The sequence below is a fragment of the Pseudorasbora parva genome, chromosome 9, assembly GCF_024679245.1.
Source record: "Pseudorasbora parva isolate DD20220531a chromosome 9, ASM2467924v1, whole genome shotgun sequence".
Taxonomy (NCBI): Eukaryota; Metazoa; Chordata; class Actinopteri; order Cypriniformes; family Gobionidae; genus Pseudorasbora; species Pseudorasbora parva.
In genome coordinates, this window is record NC_090180.1 from 45,993,612 (window position 1) to 46,004,329 (window position 10,718).

Sequence of the window (10,718 nt, forward strand, 5' to 3'; positions counted from 1 at the left end):
TTGAATGGAATTAGTGAAATAAATCAACTTTTCGATGATATTCAAACTATATGACCAGCACCTGTATTTCAATATAATTTATTCCTGTGATCAAAGCTGAATTTATCATCATTACTCCAGTCTTCAGTGCCACATGATCCTTCATAAATCATCCTGATTTGAGGATTTGCTGCTCAAAAAACAATTATGATTATTATCAGTACTGCTTAACATATATATATATATATATATATATATATATATATATATATATATATATATATATATATATATATATATATATATATATATATATATATAATTTATTTTTTTGTGTGGAAACTGTGATACTTTTTTTCAAAAAGTTCAAAAGAACATAATTTATTTGAAATAGACATTTTGGGTAATGGACCCAATTAGACCGATCTGGGGTGCGTTTCCCAAAACCATAGTTGCTATCCTGTTAGCTAACCTGTTAACTTAGTTAGCAAATGGTTTTGGGAAACGCACCCCTGAGCATGGTCTGATCGCATGCAGGTGCACTTAGGTGCACTAAATGTCTGAATTCACTTTTGCTAGTTTAACCACGGGAAAAATGTCAGCACAGCCGGCGCATGATCTAAAAGGGTTGTCTCTATTCTCTTATGGGTGTGTTTTGGGCGTAACTTGCAATAAACCAATCAGTCTCATCTTCCATTCCCTTTAGAAGCCAGTGGTGCTCGCACCACGGGAGATTCTCTATTTACATAGAGAACAGACCGAACCCTTCTCCAGAGAGCAATCATTTTATTTATTGAAAAATGTGTGCGCTGTTGCGCATCCCTGTGTGTGTAATAAGCAGATTTTGTTGTGCACCGCCTATAGGCACATATTATTAACACGCTCTTTAAATAGCACAATAAATACTGCACTATTGACTTTAGAGCAGGTTTGAGTTGGTCAAAGGTCAGTGTTTTTCAGTTCCTCACAATAGCAGCACACCAACGATGCTCCTGAACACACGGTTTAGACCAGACGCCCATGGCTGAACAGATATGCCAGTACATTTGATATTTAAACAACATGGAGCTGGACGTGAAAATGAGAACTGGGTCAGACCGAAACTAGAAAAACACTTACCTGGTGTATGATATTGCATTTTAGTTTAGGATCCAATTGTCACTATTAACAAGCTGCTTATTATCATGTATATTCCTATATTGTCTGTTTACTTAACGCCCATATTAATGCCTTTTTCTACATGACCATATTTTAAATCCCTTAATCTACACAATACCTAAAGTTAACAACAACTAACTATTAATAAAGACTAACTGGGAGTTTCTGGAGGCAAAAGTCATAATTACGGTAATAGTTAGTTAATAGTTAGAATTTGACCTTAAACTAAAGTGTGACCAAATTTTGTAACAAAGGAAAATATTTTGAAGAATGTTTGTAACCAGTTGATGAACTCTATTGACTTCCACAGTATTCTTTTCCACCATTGACTTCTATTGTATTTTTTTATTTATTATTTGGAGCATCTTGAGGGCGAGTCAATGACAGAATTGTCATTTTTGGGTGAACTTTCCCTTTAAGGAAATGTGGTTTCATTATCCTAAATACGGTGGTAAGCAATGAATACTTTAAATCAAGAAGGATGGATTAAATTGATCAAAAGTGACACTTTGTGTCTAGCAAAACAGAGAAATGTATACAGGTTTGGATCATCTTGAGGTTGAGTAAATTATAACAGAATTGTAATATTTGGGGTGAACTATAATGCCCATACATTCCCCAAACTTATGTTCTGATAAAGCAGTATTATTATGGCTTTTGGCATGTTTAAACACAGAGCAAGGAACGTGCCATTTCTGTAGAAGAGCTGCATGTCTATATCTTTAGCAGCTCAATAAATTAAGCATGTAAATGTCAAGCTGCAGATCAGATCTGGTACAGTATCACTGCAGGGCTCGACTGATCAAACAGTAGAGAGGGTGAGCGTGACTCATGTGTTTTCATACTTCTCTGGGCCTTAGAATTCAGAAAATTACAGTGAATCAAAATGAAAAGAATTTGGCACCGATTTTGGCTGTATTTTGACTAATCATATGCGGGTGTGAAAGTCTTGATAGGATGACATTAAATGCTTCATCACAACGTTTCATGTTAAAGACAGCAATCACAATAAATATGTTTTGTCAACAGTGGAACTATTAAAATCCATAAATTGAGCCTGACGGGTCATTTATGTCCCTCAAATACTTGTGTGTAAAATGAGATCAGAGTGAATAAGAAATAGTTTTTCTTTCAGTGTTTGGGTAGTTTTTGTGTTACTCAGATCGTGGGTCAGACGTAACAACCCAGTGTTTGGGTAGTTTCTGTGTTACTCAGATCCTGAGTCAGACGTGACAACCCAGTGTTTGGGTAGTTTTTGTGTTACACAGATCCTGGGTCAGACGTGACAACCCAGTGTTTGGGTAGTTTCTGTGTTACTCAGATCCTGAGTCAGACGTAACAACAGTAGTAATATAATCCACCTTATGACAAAAAGATTTATGACTTTGACCTTTTGACCTTTTGCCCGGTTGAACTTCCGGGGTCACGGTCATGGAGGGGTTTCCGGTATGATTTATGACGTGACCTTTTGACCTTCCGGGGGTTCATGGGGATTACGGGTATAATTTATGACCTGCCCTTTGACCTTCCGGGGTTGATGGGGATTACCGGTGTAATTTATGATGTTTTGACAGATGGTTTTATCCTTTGAAGAGGGTATGATATATATTTGTGACGGAAAGTTTTATCCTTTGAAGTTCGGGGTATCAGGACCCTCCTCCTCCTCATTATCATGCTGTACTGTGAAAAAACTGTCAAGTGTATCTCACACAAGCATTCTCTTCTTTTCAAATAATATAAACGAAAATCTACCCCGCAAAAGTTGAATGTTTATAAAATAGTTTAATAAAAACAATAATTAAAAAACCTAAACCAACCATTTTAGTTTTAAATAAAATGGAGTCACAAAAATACCGCTCAGTTAAATGTTTATAGATTCGAAGTAAAAAAACACTACTTATAAAGCAATACAATGTATGAAACGGTTCACACAAAATCATTTAGAGATATTATTTAGCAATATTTAGTGAACCTGCATCTAACATTCCACATCTTTTAAAAACAAAGTTCCCATACCATGTAGGCATCCTATTTCCTGAATGTCTCCCGAAGCAGCCTCTCTTACCCATGGGCTGGGGTGTGTGGGTGTGTATTCCTGACACCTTGTTGCCATCCGCTTCAGATCTCGCCTAATATATGGCACAATTCGTCCCTTTTGTAACGTACCTCATCTGTTGGAGTTGGACTATAAGGCCTCACAGGTCACGACACGCATTAAATGTTTATAGAGTTGAAGAAAAAACACACTGCTTATGAAGCAACGCAATGTTCACAAAAATCATAATTAAATAACAAATTAATTAATATAATTTATAAGCTGTTTTGCGCATGGGTCAAATTTTGATCAGGGGAATACCTGAAACGCACACACACACACGGTAATTGGTTCTATAAAATTAACTTTTCTCTATTTTAAATGAATAAAAACAAATGTTACTCAAATTATTTGAACACTTTTAGTTATAGTTTTAGCAAAATATAATAATAAATATAAAAATAAATAAATATAAAAATACCTTTCATTTTTAGAGAGTTGAAGAAGATAAAAAGCAAATAGTTTAAGCCAAAACACCCTCCGATCCTCCCAGAGTACTCCACTATGAAACGAATGCTTCAGACCCTCTCTGGACGGGAGGGGTTAGAGCTGAGACTCTGTACATCATGTCACAGCACATGTTAAGTTAGTCTGCCAACGCCTTTCCAGAGCCAATATTTAGTTTGTACTAATTTTCTTTTAAAGTATAATCTTTAAAGTTTAAATGAGATCTAAAGCCAATCTTTAAAGTTTAAATAAAGTCGTATCTTCTTTATCTACCTATGAGACAACCGTATAAGATCTGATGCCACATTGTAGGAATGATTTTCCTTAAATTCAACCTAAAGTATATTCTTACTAAAATCGTGTGTTCAAAAACTTTAGCTTTTTTAAAATATAAAATCTTAGATCTTATTTCTACAAATATTCAAATCAGGTCTTAAACGATTAACCTTGTATGAACCCCATGCTATGAAACACATCGACAAAGTTTGTCATCTGTGGTCAAAGACACAGCATTAGTAACGTTTAATTTTACTCGTCTTATGTCTAAGCACGATCTTTAAATAATAACCGGTCATATCTTATACTACTACTACAATAGTCCAACATTTTATGGTAGCCGTGATCTAGGATTGTAAGTCGCATATGATTTTTATTTTCTTGCATCTTCCAAACTGGTCTTCATCAGTTTGGAAACATACCCTTTACATAAAATATACTATCAGTTATCTACTCAAAATGTATAGAATTTTGAAAATGTAATGCTCATGTATGTTGTTGAGACAGTTTGTCTGTTGGCCAGCATGAACAGACTTTGGGAGAGCGGATGACGCTAGCAGGGAGATTGCCCTTTGACCCCAACGATTTTGCAGGCCCTGCAAGGTAGTCATTCATTTCAGTTGTTATTCACAAAACAGCGCAGAGTGAATCTGTAACATTTAAAATTGTGCATAAAAACCTTACTATTAAACTTACATTTTAAGATGGTACATGTCCCATGGATCTATATTTTACTTTTCTTAGTTCTACAAAGTTTCAATATCAATTAAACTCCTAGTTGACAATAATGTTTGCTGCAATGCACACAACTGTAAGATACACTACATATGTAAGATGGCAAAATAAAACACTGTATGACACTAGTTTAAAATTTGAAGAAAAAGTTTACCAAATGCATCTACATATCCGTTGTGTTCTGACACAAAGCCGTTAATTGGTACGTTTTGTTTTATAAAATGTACTTTTCCTATTTCTGCAAAGTTTCATGCTACTTTTACTAGCCTGATAAAAATGTAGTTAATACATTGTGAAACAAGACAATCACGCTACCAAATACATGTTTTAAAAAACCAACTAAACAAGATTTTTTTCTCTTTTGACAAACTATTAGAAAAAATACCTTCTCTGTGATGTTGGAATCGACCTAGGTCTTTTTTAAGTATCACATCAGGCATGTAACAATCATGCGGTACAATGATCCAGATGAAGCTTCTTATCAAACAAAGACAATTATATTTATCTTTCACTTGTGAATATTTGTACGCTACTATCACACTTACCATTTTTAATTGTCTTTACTATTGCCTTACGCATCCCAATCCAGCTAAGTTATGCGTTATTTCAACTGTTTATGTCTTTTTCCTTTATTATTTTTGGCACAATTGAATCGATATCGATTAAAGCTTATCGGCATTGCTTCTTCCCTATACGGATACAATCCAAACATGTTCTTTGTAGGAATTATGTGGGACACAAAACTCTGCGTAAATTCAAGAGGCCTAGAGTAAGAAAGCAGTGACATTGTATAAGAAAAAGTGTCCGCTTTATTGCCATACGCATTTTCCCCCCCCATTGCCTATTCTTAGTCATATGATCAAGATTACTGTTCACATTTTATTTGCCCGGCGGTATTTGTTTTTAGGTAAAGATTCCTATCTGGTCGTTGTCAGTGCAAGTTTGTGCAAATCATTTTAAGCATTTTTACTAAACGTCTGACTAAACTTATTTGTTTTCTTTTGACAAACCTACATTTCAAACGATTCACCTCCAATGTTCCACAACCACAGGGAAAACATTTTGTTTTGCAACACTCCTGAAACCTAATCTTAGTGAATTTTTCTCACCTAGAACACAAAACTTTGTTCATACCAAACAAGTACGTTTTACACATGTTGACTATTTAACTATTTTTGTAGGTATCATGACATTTTAGAGGAATTACTAAAAGATTAAAACACCAAGAATCACAATGTTTGTTGATGATGTGATTGTCATATTTAGTTAAATTTCAGATGACCGTTTTGTTTGTTGACATTTTTTGACAAAGGCTCTTCTTTGAGCACCATCAACATTATAGGAATAAATGAAAATTAAGAAATGACACGACAGTCTTTCTATTTGACAGTGTTTGACTAAAGTGATATTTCTTTTACTGTCACTACAGTCTCAGTCTCATCTACGATGAGGAATCACATGAACCGTCACCGTGAAAAGTAAGTCTGCTGTTCTACAGCTGAAATATATACGCCTGTTGCATTCATTAAAGTTTGCGCTTGTTAAACAAAGTTAGACTCCTCTTATAAAGGTTATAGACACATTTTGAACATTAGCCTTATACGCGTTTTATCCATGCACAAATCTCTATGTAATTCGAGAAGTACATTTACGAAATTATCATTTTATAATCAATTTAGGAAAAAAACATTCACAAGCAATTGTGAAAGTTTGTTATTTTGGATTTGTAAATAATGACTTTTACTACTCCACCAGATAGGCATGAGGTTTAGATGATTTTAAATGTGTGACCAAACTCTTCTTTTGACAAACCAACATTTCAAATTATGTAACGAATCGTTTCTTTCAACATCCCACTTGACATTAAAGATTGTGACGTGTCGTCAACTATCATCGACATCTGACCCTGACGTCCGACACATCGGTTGTAATAAACAAGATGTGCTAAAAATTCCATCTGATTTGTTAGCGGGATAATACCGCATCAACATAACCTGTTCCTGTTTTAGGTTCTAGGTCAATTCAAGCATAATCTTTATGCAACAATTAGTACGCGTGCACAATTTACCACAAATGTTTACCGCGGATAAGATAAGAGACATTCAGCTATAATGAAATCATAATACAGAAATCCTTTCTTCTGATCTATTGTAAAAGTTTGTAAAGTAGATTTTTCCCTGCCAGTAGAGGACAGTTTTACATTTTGTTTCGAAGACTACACTTTGAGCAGAGTCAAACAGGCATAATACAGCATTAAAAAAATTAAACTATGTTATTTTAGGGGGTCTGTCTGCATAATGCATCAACATGAATAGCGAGTCTTGATCTTTTTGAAATATTACGTTTACCATCCACAGAACAGGGGTTAGAAGCCGTGACATGATTAATCTCACTGAGTCTGTTAAAGCGGCTGGTGTTTTATGGCTATCGAAAGCACCACATTCTTGTTAGTCACATCAAAGCTACAGCCCCTACCTACGTAATTTAGTAGGCCTATTTAAAGAAGTTAGGAAACGGTCTGCAACTCTAGCGTTACAATGACTACTGAAACATCTTTGGTGGGTGTAACACCGACAAGAAGTTCTGTTGAAACGGTAGAAAACCTTCCTTACGCACTACAGAAAAAACAGAGGATCCATTTGACCAAGTTTCTTCATGAAGATGAAGATTTTGTCAAACAGGAATTTCTGCTAGGTGACGTTTATATCGGTGGGTTTGTTTTTGACAAGACATCACACACGGTCAAACTCTACGCCATGGAATTTTTTGAAGAAGAACTTACATCGGAGACACCTTGCGTGCTTTTCTCCGCTAAAGACTGGTCGTTTTTCTACAACCGTGTTTGGAGCGATCTTAATGGGGTTGCTAGTAAAACCTATTACATAAACGAATGGGATGGAGCGACGCCCAATGTGAGGTACAAGGTGACAAAGGACAGTAAGGAACCAAAGCCTGATGATTACGTACTCGTATCAACCTGCAGGAACAAGACGCTACATGAACAAAACCGCCTTAAGTTGCGTAAATGTTATGAGGAGGCTGAAATTCGAAATTCAAAGTATTGGCTTCAAAGCAGCAGTGATTCCGACTCTGATAATGACTTCCCAATTCCAGAGGACTACCCTTTCGAATGCTGTACAAAGAGTCTTGTCCTCTTGTGGAGTGACATGCCTATGCTGCACAGCACCTTTTCACTAATAGACATGTTCTTTAAGCTGAGTTATATGTTGAGTGATACTGAATGATCAATCAATCAATCAATCAATCAATCAATCAATCAATCAGTATTGGCGTATTACATGGTTAAGTCCTTTGTATTGAAAATATTAAAACGTTTCAGTAAAACCATGCAGTATTTTAGCAATTACATTGTAATTGTAATGTTCCTTGTTTTGTGTTACTTGACATTATCTTAGTTTTTTTGTTTATTTGGAACCAATTTCAATCCCCTCTATGTTACAGACTTAATAATGATTCACTCAAATTGTAGAATATTGTTTAAAGTTGTTTGTATTTTTTGAAAAACATTAAAATTATTATTGATGTGTTACATAAAATATGCGCATTGTGTTTTAATTTTACTTGAGACAAATTAATATGACTGTGTCAGTAAAAGTCTTTAACTGAAAATATCATCTTAGCATTATCTTAAAAGTCTGCACAAAAAGAAATTTCAACACTATCTAATTTCTGGTTTTTGTTTTGTAAATCATAACTGGACTGCGTTACAATTATACACTTCTCTCTGGTGACATGTAGGACTTTTAACATGCGGGTACTTGTAGGACACAATCTGTAGGCGCATTTTCCAAAACTCGAATCACAATTCGCGCAACGACCTTCTGTTCTTACCACAAATTAACACAATCCATGTTGGTTTCACACAATATCCAGTCATTTAAAATAATTCTAAAATGCATACATTTTCTGTGCACACATGCTTAGCCAATACCAAAAATCATGGTTTCTTCCGGTCTTATTTACAAATGCTTAAACAGTACGTCACAAATGAAGAGCTAATGGTCCAATCTTTAAATATAGTATAAAGCCTCTACTTCTGTAATAATACTGTTTGTAACAAGCTCAGACATTGTTCATAAAATAATCACAATTGATTGAACCTTTTATTTTTTAATAAACCGTTTCTGGACCTTGATACACTTAAGCTCTCTCCTAAAGTTGAAGAACAAGCTGCTCAAGCAAGCTCTTTGAAAAACAAGCTGCTTGGTTGACTTGTTTCTTTTTTTTGTACTGTGAATGTTCATAGGCATTTATATGCCTTATTGACTTGCTTTTTTTAATTATTTACCCTGTGACATCTAAAATGTTCATTGTGTGCAACCTTTACACTTACATTTCTATTAGTTGCATGTACTGCACATTATTTAATAACGAGGGTTGCCATCATTTGATAACTGTTTTGAAAAAATATTTTTACATTTTAAACATTTCAGAATTTTATTTCAGGTTTTTGTTAGTTTAAAAGGCTTTCCAAGTGTTCTGATACTGAGATTACACTATCTATGCATATAACTGCTAGCTCCAATATCTGTTTAATATGTCATTGAACGCTGATGTTTATCATCACTCAAGCTGTTTAAACCTTTCAACTGATTTCAAGCATTATTATAACAGTAACATTTAATTGAATTTAAAACAATTACCAGCATATCATAAAACAAGTAAAATGTATTTAAAAGAGCAAATTATTTTAAGTAATTACATTAATTACATCAGACTTGTAAGTAAAAAATACTTTATATAACTTAACAGGACAAGTTACATTTAATTATTACTTTGTAAATTTTACTCCGCATAGTTCAGTAGATTTCCATATCTGTAAAATTTACATAAAAAAATATTAGAGCAAAAACTCTGGTTGGTTGTAGCACTATCCTATCGCGTGCAGAGGGAGTTTGAAAGACAACCGTTTATCCCGCTCCTCGGATTGAGCCCTGTCTATGGTGAGTTTCCAGACCAAACATCTTGATGTGGGTCTGGCTTGTCAGGCTAGAATTTCTTTCCATTACTTGGAAAAATAGGACTCTATTGCTTCTTTAAATAAGAATATAGTTTCTTTAAATAAAATAAAAAAATGTTGATCCTTGTATAACTTGTAAAGAAATATTATTGCTAACCTATGTTGGAGGAGAGAATGTGTAGAATGGCTTACAGTAAAATTAAACTGAACAATACAAAAACAATGGCATTCCTATTGTACTGTGTTCTACCTGTAGTTTTTTTCATAATGACATCAATAGTTAGTGTTTTGATAGAGTTTTGACGGAATGATTACATTTTGAATTTGTTTTGCTGTGTTTTGATTCCATTGGTTACATTTTGAAATGTAGATTTTGGCAAGTTTTTGCTCTAATATTTTTTTATGTAAATTTTACAGATATGGAAATCTACTGAACTATGTGTTACTCAGATCGTGGGTCAGACGTAACAACCCAGTGTTTGGGTAGTTTTTGTGTTACTCAGATCCTGGGTCAGACGTAACAACCCAGTGTTTGGGTAGTTTTTGTGTTACTCAGATCCTGGGTCAGACGTAACAACCAAGTGTTTGGGTAGTTTTTGTGTTACTCAGATCCTGGGTCACACGTAACAACCCAGTGTTTGGGTAGTTTTTGTGTTACTCAGATCCTGAATCAGACGTAACAATCCAGTGTTTGGGTAGTTTTTGTGTAACTCAGATCCTGGGTCAGACGTAACAACCCAGTGTTTGGGTAGTTTTTGTGTTACTCAGATCCTGGGTCAGACGTAACAACCCAGTGTTTGGGTAGTTTTTGTGTTACTCAGATCCTGGGTCAGACATAACCCAGTGTTTGGGTAGTTTCTGTGTTACACAGATCCTGGGTCAGACGTAACAACCCAGTGTTTGGGTAGTTTTTGTGTTACTCAGATCCTGGGTCAGACGTAACAACCCAGTGTTTGGGTAGTTTTTGTGTTACTCAGATCCTGGGTCAGACGTAACAACCCAGTGTTTGGGTAGTTTTTGTGTTACTCAGATCCTGGGTCAGACGTA